At 36.8% G+C, this 8,474-nt stretch overlaps 1 pseudogene; it reads left to right on the forward strand.

Moving 5' to 3' along the window:
- The first annotated feature begins 485 nt into the window (after positions 1-485).
- LOC110585371 lies at positions 486-1,422 on the forward strand (annotated as a pseudogene).
- Positions 1,423-8,474: the final 7,052 nt, after the last annotated feature.

Genomic DNA, 8,474 nt, shown 5'->3' on the forward strand with positions numbered 1-8,474 from the left:
GGAAATAGGGATTCTACAGGAGCCAAAGGAAAGAAGCACTTGGCAAAAGCACTTTGCTTTGTGGGAATAAAGAGAAGCGATGAAAACCCAGCAACAAATCTAAACATTAGAGACAGTGCACCACAGCTAACTGAGAAAACAACACACCTGACAAATTTAATAATGGTTAAGTTTTGTTTTAATCAGGAAATTTCGACTATTCTTCAAGCAAAGTAGCCCAGACTCCTAGAGGAGCACAATTATATAGAAGCACATGGTAAAATGGGAATGAGAGTATGGTTATGAGAACAATGTCTTAGGGAGGGATCAAGAAATGGAGGGTAGAAGGGTCAACTCAAAACATAAGACACTTATGGGACATGCATTTTTTTTCAGCTAGGCAAGTTTTGGATGTGGTAAATGTATTTATCTGGAGAAGAGCTATGGAGTAGATGAAAAGGTGGTTATAAGAGATAATACTTTGTTATTCTGCAGACAGAGGAGAGATGGAGAGGGAGAACAGAACAATGGTGACAGAATTCATCCTCCTTGGTCTAACCCAGTCTCAACACGCTCAACTCCTGGTCTTTGTGCTAGTCTTAGTTTTCTATCTCATCATCCTCCCTGGAAACTTCCTCATCATCCTCACCATCAGATCAGACCCTGGCCTCACAGCCCCCCTCTACTTCTTTCTGGGCAATTTGGCTTTCCTGGATGCATCCTATTTCTTCATTTGTGGCTCCCAGGATGCTGGTGGACTTCCTCTCTGAGAAGAAAATAATCTCCTACAGAGGCTGCATCACTCAGCTCTTTTTCTTGCACTTCCTGGGGGCAGGGGAGATGTTTCTTCTTGTTGTGATGGCCTTTGACCGCTACATCGCCATCTGTCGTCCTTTGCACTATTCCACTGTCATGAACCCTACAGTCTGCTACGCCTTGCTGTTGGCTCTGTGGCTTGGGGGCTTTACTCATTCCATTGTACAAGCAGCCCTTATTCTCCGCTTGCCCTTCTGTGGCCCAAACCAGCTAGATAACTTCTTCTGTGATGTCCCGCAGGTCATCAAGCTGGCCTGCACAGACACTTTTGTGGTGGACCTCCTGATGGTCTCCAACAGTGGCCTGCTCACCCTGCTGTGCTTCCTGGGACTTCTGGCCTCCTATGCGGTCATCCTCTACCGTGTGAAGGGACATTCCTCTGAAGGGAAGAACAAGACCCTTTCTACATGTACCACACACATTATCATTGTGTTTCTGATATTTGGACCTGCCATCTTCATCTACACTCACCCATTCAGAGCCTTCCCAGCTGACAAAGTGGTTTTTCTCTTTCATATAGTCATTTTTCCTTTGATGAACCCTGTGATTTATACTTTTCGCAATCAGGAAGTGAAAGCTTCCATGAGGAGGTTACTGAGTCATCACACGGTTTGCCGAATGAAATAGAAGAATGGGACAACAACAAAGGAGAAAATCCAGTTGGAATTGATTAAATCAATTATTCATTAATACACTAAATCAGTCAGTCATTTTAGCAAATACATTTATTAAGTACTTGCAATTTTTAGGCACTGTTCTAGCTATGTGAATAAGGCAGGTAAGATTCCAGGTCTCTTGGGGTTATATTCAAGTAGATAAACACAGATTAAACTATTAAATTGAAAACAGACCCAAAAGAGATAGTGCTCTGAAGCAAATAAAAAATAATGTTATGATAAAGTTTGACGGGAGATGGTAGTTGCTTTTGGTTGTTAAGCAAGGTCTTTCAGAGCAGGGGTTAGTTGATAACCAGACAACTTGAAAGACACACCCATGGAATTACATGGGGACAGAAAATTCGAGAGAGAGAGGATAATTGGTACAAGGGTACAAAGATCTTATGAACTGGTACATTTCAAGACCACAAAAAGGAATGTAGTAGCTTGTCAAATATGTTGATATATATAAATAAGTATGTATTAAATACTGACTGTACAAAAAATAGTATGATGTCTTGTTAGGTGTATATATATAAATGCATGACAATGGTCCTGTAAAATGAGCGACGTGTAATAGGATTATTATTGATATGACTGGATTAAAATCTGCTTTCTTGTCAAATGTTTTATATTTATATTGTTTCACATTTTCTCCTTCTTTTGATTTAATTGATAAAGGCAACACAACTTTAATACTGTAGAATTTACCTGGACATATGGCCCTAGTGGTAAGTAAGGCTCCTTTCACTCTGTACTGTATCTGCTAGCATGCCTTTCCTGAACTAAGTTCACAAAAATTAGAACCCTCATGTCAATCAATAAGTAAGTAATATACACATGTTGGAATAAACTGCCTCTAGAACTTAGAGAGGACTACCAGACATTATGCTTTCTTCTTAGTGGTATAGTGATTGAGGTACAAGATGCAATACTTTAACTTTTTTTTTTTTTTTAAAGATTTTATTTATTTGACAGAGAGATACAGCGAGAGAGGGAACACAAGCAGGGGGAGTGGGAGAGGGAGAAGCAGGCTTCCCGCTGAGCAGGGAGCCTGATGTGGGGCTCGATCCCAGGACCCTGGGACCATGACCTGAGCCGAAGGCAGACGCTTAGTGACTGAGCCACCCAGGCACCCCGCAGTACTTTAACTTTTAAGCTGATGTGTCAGCATACTTGCCCTATATAAACTCTCCAAAACTTCACAAATGTGGCAGGACCCTGACATCTTCAATGAATGAGGTTTTTGTCCTCACACTTTATCCTTCAAAGTGACTTAATGTGGGAAGAGAAAATGTTGTTTTTCTTATGCTCTATTTTAGGAATATTGAAAATTTCACTTAATGCCCCTATAAATAATTGTATATATATGTCCTTGACTAAAATTATTGGTCTGCTAGTAATCAACCATGATTACAGTGTTATAGTTAAATCAGGTAGAGGTTTATTTTCTAGTGTAAAATAAATCATAGTATCTTAGTCCAATGTTTGTATAGTAGTACCACAGTATCACCAGAGACTCCAAAACCTCCTGTGTGTGTGTTTTTTTTTTTAATAATTTGTCACAAAATGTCTGTAAAAATTTCACACACCACACTTCTATTCCAGAAAGACTGAATAATAAAAGGATGTGTGCCATTATAGGTCCATTTTCCTTCCAATCCATTCTTTTCATTTCTACAAATTTGCTGTATTATAGGCAGCCCTTATCCATGAAGACTGAATTTCCAGGACCCTAAGTCACTTGACCTCCAGACAGTTACAAATGAGTGTCACTGTTAGATTAACATAGGGTGGGAGGAAAGGACAACAAAGCACACACACACACACACACACACTCACACTGCCTTAGCCCAAACATCTGCAGTACTTCTGTGGCTCACTCTGGAACTCAGCAACACTTCCATGGCTCTAGCTGTCCTAGTGAAATGGGCCACAACACTTCTGACTTTTGTATATAAGCTGTTATAACCAGAATAATGGTCTCCCAAATAAGTCCACACCCTAACCAGAGAACTTGTGAATATGTTACCTTACATGGCAAAAAGAACTTTGGAGATATAATTGTTTATAAACCTTCAGATGGGGAGATTTTCCTGGATAATCCGGGTGGACTCAATCTAACACGTGAGTATTTAAAAGCATTGAACCTTTCATGGATCCAGAGAAAGAAAAAAAAAATGCCAGGAAGGATGAGACTTGAGGAGGCTTTAATGCACTGTTTCTGGCTTTGAAGAGGAAGAAGACATGATCAAGGAATATAGGCAATGCCTAGAAAGTGAGAATAATCCCTGACTAAAAATCAGCAAGGAAATGGAAATGATATTCTACAACCACCTGGAACTAAAGTTGGCCCATAGCCAGCATGAGTCTGGGAGCAGTTTCTCCCTCAAAGCCTCCAGTAAGGAATACTGTCCTGCCAACAACTTGATTGTATTTCAGTGAGACCAATGTTGGATTGTGGACCTACACAACTATGAGATAATAAGTTTGAGTTGAATGAAGCCTCTATGTTTACAGAAACTTGTTAAGGGAGAAGAAGAAAATGGAACATATGACCACACCCTTGGGCTGTGGTAAGACTGTGTCTTCTTCTCTTGTTCCCTCCAGCTTAGATTGGGGGTAGCTTCCAGTTGATGTTCATCTTTGGATTCCCTGAACATTTGCCGTTAGCATTTCAGCCTTATTGTCACTAGAGTAATTAAACTCCTTTTGTTTTATATGTGTACCATGTTTAACTGATAGCATTTGACTATAAATATTTACCGTACTTAATGTTAGTATAAAGACTAACACTTTCCCAATTAGATCTCAGAAAATATGGAGGTGGGGAGAGACAAAGGGCATAACTCTCCTAGGAGTCAGCCCCTATAAAGAATTTTTACCAAGTAGCTGCCTGATAATACTGTTTACTTTTATGTTATCAGCCACTTTTACTTGCAAGGAAGAATGCACAATGTCACTTAATGAATTCAGGTGTCTGTTACTAATGAAGAATGGGAGAAGGCTTCTCAGCAGTCTCTGCTACACGGTCTAGCCTCATTGCTAAACTAGTCACTGGTGAGGAAAATGAAGAACTGTGACTGGTTCAGGCTAGTGAGATGCAGCTTTGTGGATAGGTCTGGAGACTCCATGGACGTGCAGACACCTGATCCCAAGAAAATCTGCTTTGCTTTCAAGAAAGAAGGAAGGGTCATGGTTGGGAAACTGCCATAGCCAGTTATCATCACTGTTAATTTAACATTGCTCTACAATTCTAGTTAATGAAATAAGGCACAAGAAATGTATTAGAAAAAATATTATTGTTTGTAGATCATTTATCAGTAACCCAAAACAAAGGAGACAATTAACTGGGATAAAATTACAAATGAGATTTCTACAATGATACCATTTACAACTTAAACATGTAAAAAAAAAAGGAACAATAGCAATTAAAACCAATTATGTTATAGAAAAGATCATATAAAGTACAGCATAAAAGTAGGAAATATGCAAAATTACATTTAACAAAAAAATGTGTTGATAATGAAGATGAGAAAATTTTACTGTGTTATAAAAGTAGCAGACATTTCTAATACTGTTCATTTTTTTCTACCTTTCTTATAAGTTTAATACTGTGATATCAAAATATCTTTGTAACTTGTTTTAACTTTAAAAAATAAATCTATTTAATTTGGAATAAAAAGATAAGAAGCTAGCCAAGAAAACTATGAATGAGTAAAGCAGTGAGAGCAGACTTGCCCTTCCATACATTAATTATGTTGTAAACATAATGAGTAGTAAAATGCGTAGTACCTCCTCAAAAATTATTGGGACAACAAAACAGTAAATGAGCATACCTGAAGAAGAGCCTGATCTATCGGCAAATTGAAAAGGTTATAAAGAAAGCATAACAAATTCTTAGTGGAATGAATTATTATTTAATTGCAAAGATGAAAAATTATCTCACATTATTTATCAATAAATTTCAAACAGATTAGAGTTTAAATATGAAAATTTCAGCCTTAATAAAATTTAGAATTAAAATAATCTAGAATATTTATATTTTCCTACATATCACATTTATCAATGCTTAATGTAGAAAACAAACTACAACAAAAGAATGAACATCATACAAATTCTCATAATTAAACTCTAGTCCTCTTTCCACTGACCACCTGAGTACTGAAAATTGTCTTAATTATCAATTTTATGGATGAAAAATGGTGTATTTTTTGATGAAAAGTCAAAAGTGTATTTTAACATCCTAATTACTTTTTTACTACTAGTCTCTCAGGAATTTAAAACAATCAAATGAGTTTCCTCCTTTGGGCCTTCTACCAAGGGACACATTGATATACTGCTGTCTTTTGAAGTTCAGAGCAGAAAATAAAATCACTGGATGATGAAGATTAAGCATCCATTTCATACTGATGTTACTTCTGAAGTCCAAGTGCAAACCGGTAGGTTACATAATCCTGACCTGTTACTCTACCTTACATACCACATCGATCTCATTATTTTCATTAAAACCTTAAATGTGTCCATAAGTGATAAGTACAAATGCCAAAAAGATAACTAAAGGGAGGGCTGAAAGGGGAAAATTAAACTGGAATACACCTTATTTTGTCACAACTGGAAAAAAAATACAAAAATCAGAAACACCATACCAAGGACTACTAGAAATTAAGATAATCCAGCAATCCAGGCCAAGTAAATTATTCTTAGAGAAAAGAAATCTAGGTATGTTCAAATTGTTTGGCTATCCCATGATCTTATTCTTTGAATTATAGCAGAAATACAGAGAACGTTCCTTTGTTGTTTTTATTTTTTTTATTTATTTTTTTTTTAAAGATTTATTTATTTATTTGAGAGAGTGAGAATGAGAGAGAGAGAGAGTACATGAGAGGGGGGAGGGTTAGAGGGAGAAGCAGGCTCCTCGCCGAGCAGGGAGCCCGATGCGGGACTCGATCCAGGGACTCCAGGATCATGACCCGAGCTGAAGGCAGTCGCTCAACCAACTGAGCCACCCAGGCGCCCCTTTGTTGTTTTTAGAAATGTAATTTTCTAAAAGAAATAAATGATAGAAATGCAAGGATAAAGTGCCTGATTCACGGCTTTGAAAACCACAGAATGTCACCACTCATAAAATATTGATGCTATCATTAACTTGTTAGGAATTATTAGAAAAACGTGTGAGAAAGTTCAACTTTCCTATGGCAACAGTCTGAAAATGGCCAAGTAAACACTCATAAGAAAAAAAAAATTAGAGATAGTATCTTGTCTAGGACTCTATCTCTGCCAGACCCATGTGCACCTGCAAATGTACTTATTGCATACTTCAGACAAATACAGAAGGTCCAGGGGCTATAGCTTAAGTCATTGTCTTATAGCAAGGGTATGAAGCACTAAGAAGAAATACACATTCACATCTGTGAATGAGAACTAACAAAGATTTCCATTTTCAGTTCTATTACCTTGTAAAAGAAGGAAGTTTTTATGCTACTCTGAATGATGGTGTCAAACATAATGGAAGATTATGAGCCATTTACAATAACTGTGTGTCTTAAGTGACAGTAACTATACATAGAAAAGAGAATACGATTAAATGTTTATTATGGTTATTTAGATATACTATATTTTTAAAAATTTGAACTGTGTAACTAAAAGGTGAAACTGTACCCCAAAACTATATATATTCTATTTTCTCTTCTGACAATCTGCATTAGTACTGGGTCTAGGCTCTCATAAAAGCAAGGAAAGGACTGGAGATGAACAACAAGCCTGGATTTAAGACTTGAAAAATAGAGCTACAATCAGGCAAACAGGAAGGTCTTTAAAAAGTGAATGTATATACAACGAGCACTGACCTATTCCTTTGATATGTGTGTATTTTTTAAAAGTTCATTTAGCTTAGCTGAATCCACCTCAGTCAGTAACATAGTATCTATGACTTTTTCTATTTTGGCAAAGTTAAAGGTTAAAAGAACTTTAAGGAAGTAACTGTGAGAAAGGATAGGTCCAAGGAGGCTAAGTAACCCAAGATGGCACTCTATTCAAACAATCCATCACATTTCAAATTTTTTAAAGTCATGTTTACAAAGGTAAATGATTCACCTTACCCTTTACCCCTCACTAATGGAGGAAAGTGGAACAAGACTACAATGGTCGGAAAAAAAAAAAAAAGACTACCATGGTAAAGTTCACTAATCTTAATAATAGTGATTTAGATGTTTCTATACAATCATATATGAAAACATATGACTTAAAAACAGTTATCAGATAAAAATGGATATTTAATTCAATTTTACAGCAATTGGCTAAGAATGCACAGATAGGACACACTTTATGTCTAATCATATGAAGAGTTAGGCACTATGTAGATGAGCATCTGTAGTTTTGAGAGTCAATCTGGGTCATTCAAGTCTAAAAAGCTTAATCTTTCTCAGTAATTGTTTTTTTTTGTTTTTGTTTTTTCTCAGTAATTGGTTTTGATCTCAGTTATAAGTGTCTCCACATGCAACCTTCTATCAACAGTATGCTCATGGACTATATAATCAGTTCAGGAAGCATAATGCACATTATGTGATTTCAGCAATATTTAATATGGCAAACTTTTGACCGCATACTGAGAATGTCACAAAAATGTGTCAGTAAATGCACTTCCTGAAAAAGATAAAAATCTATTTTTCTGATGCCTTCCAAAACTCTTTTCCATCAATATAATAAATTAAGTGTTCACATACAGTCTGATCTGCAGCTGAACAAGAAGGGAGAGGTTTTCTCAATGTCCAACTGACCTTGCCCCTACTAACCAACACACACTTTTCATTTAGTTGGCTCCATTCCCTTCACACTTTCTATTGTCATGTGGTCCTGTGAAATATCTCCTGCAAAATACCTATGAAGCAGTCATATTACCAACAGGGTTGTTTGCCTGCATGACACAGGATGTAAGTAAAGATCAGGTTTACTGATTTGTCAGTCCCTATGACATCCTGTTTTTTCCCTCATCTAGGCAACTTCTGACAAACGTACAAAAGG

Source organism: Neomonachus schauinslandi, chromosome 9 (genome assembly GCF_002201575.2).
Source record: "Neomonachus schauinslandi chromosome 9, ASM220157v2, whole genome shotgun sequence".
Classification (NCBI taxonomy): domain Eukaryota; kingdom Metazoa; phylum Chordata; class Mammalia; order Carnivora; family Phocidae; genus Neomonachus; species Neomonachus schauinslandi.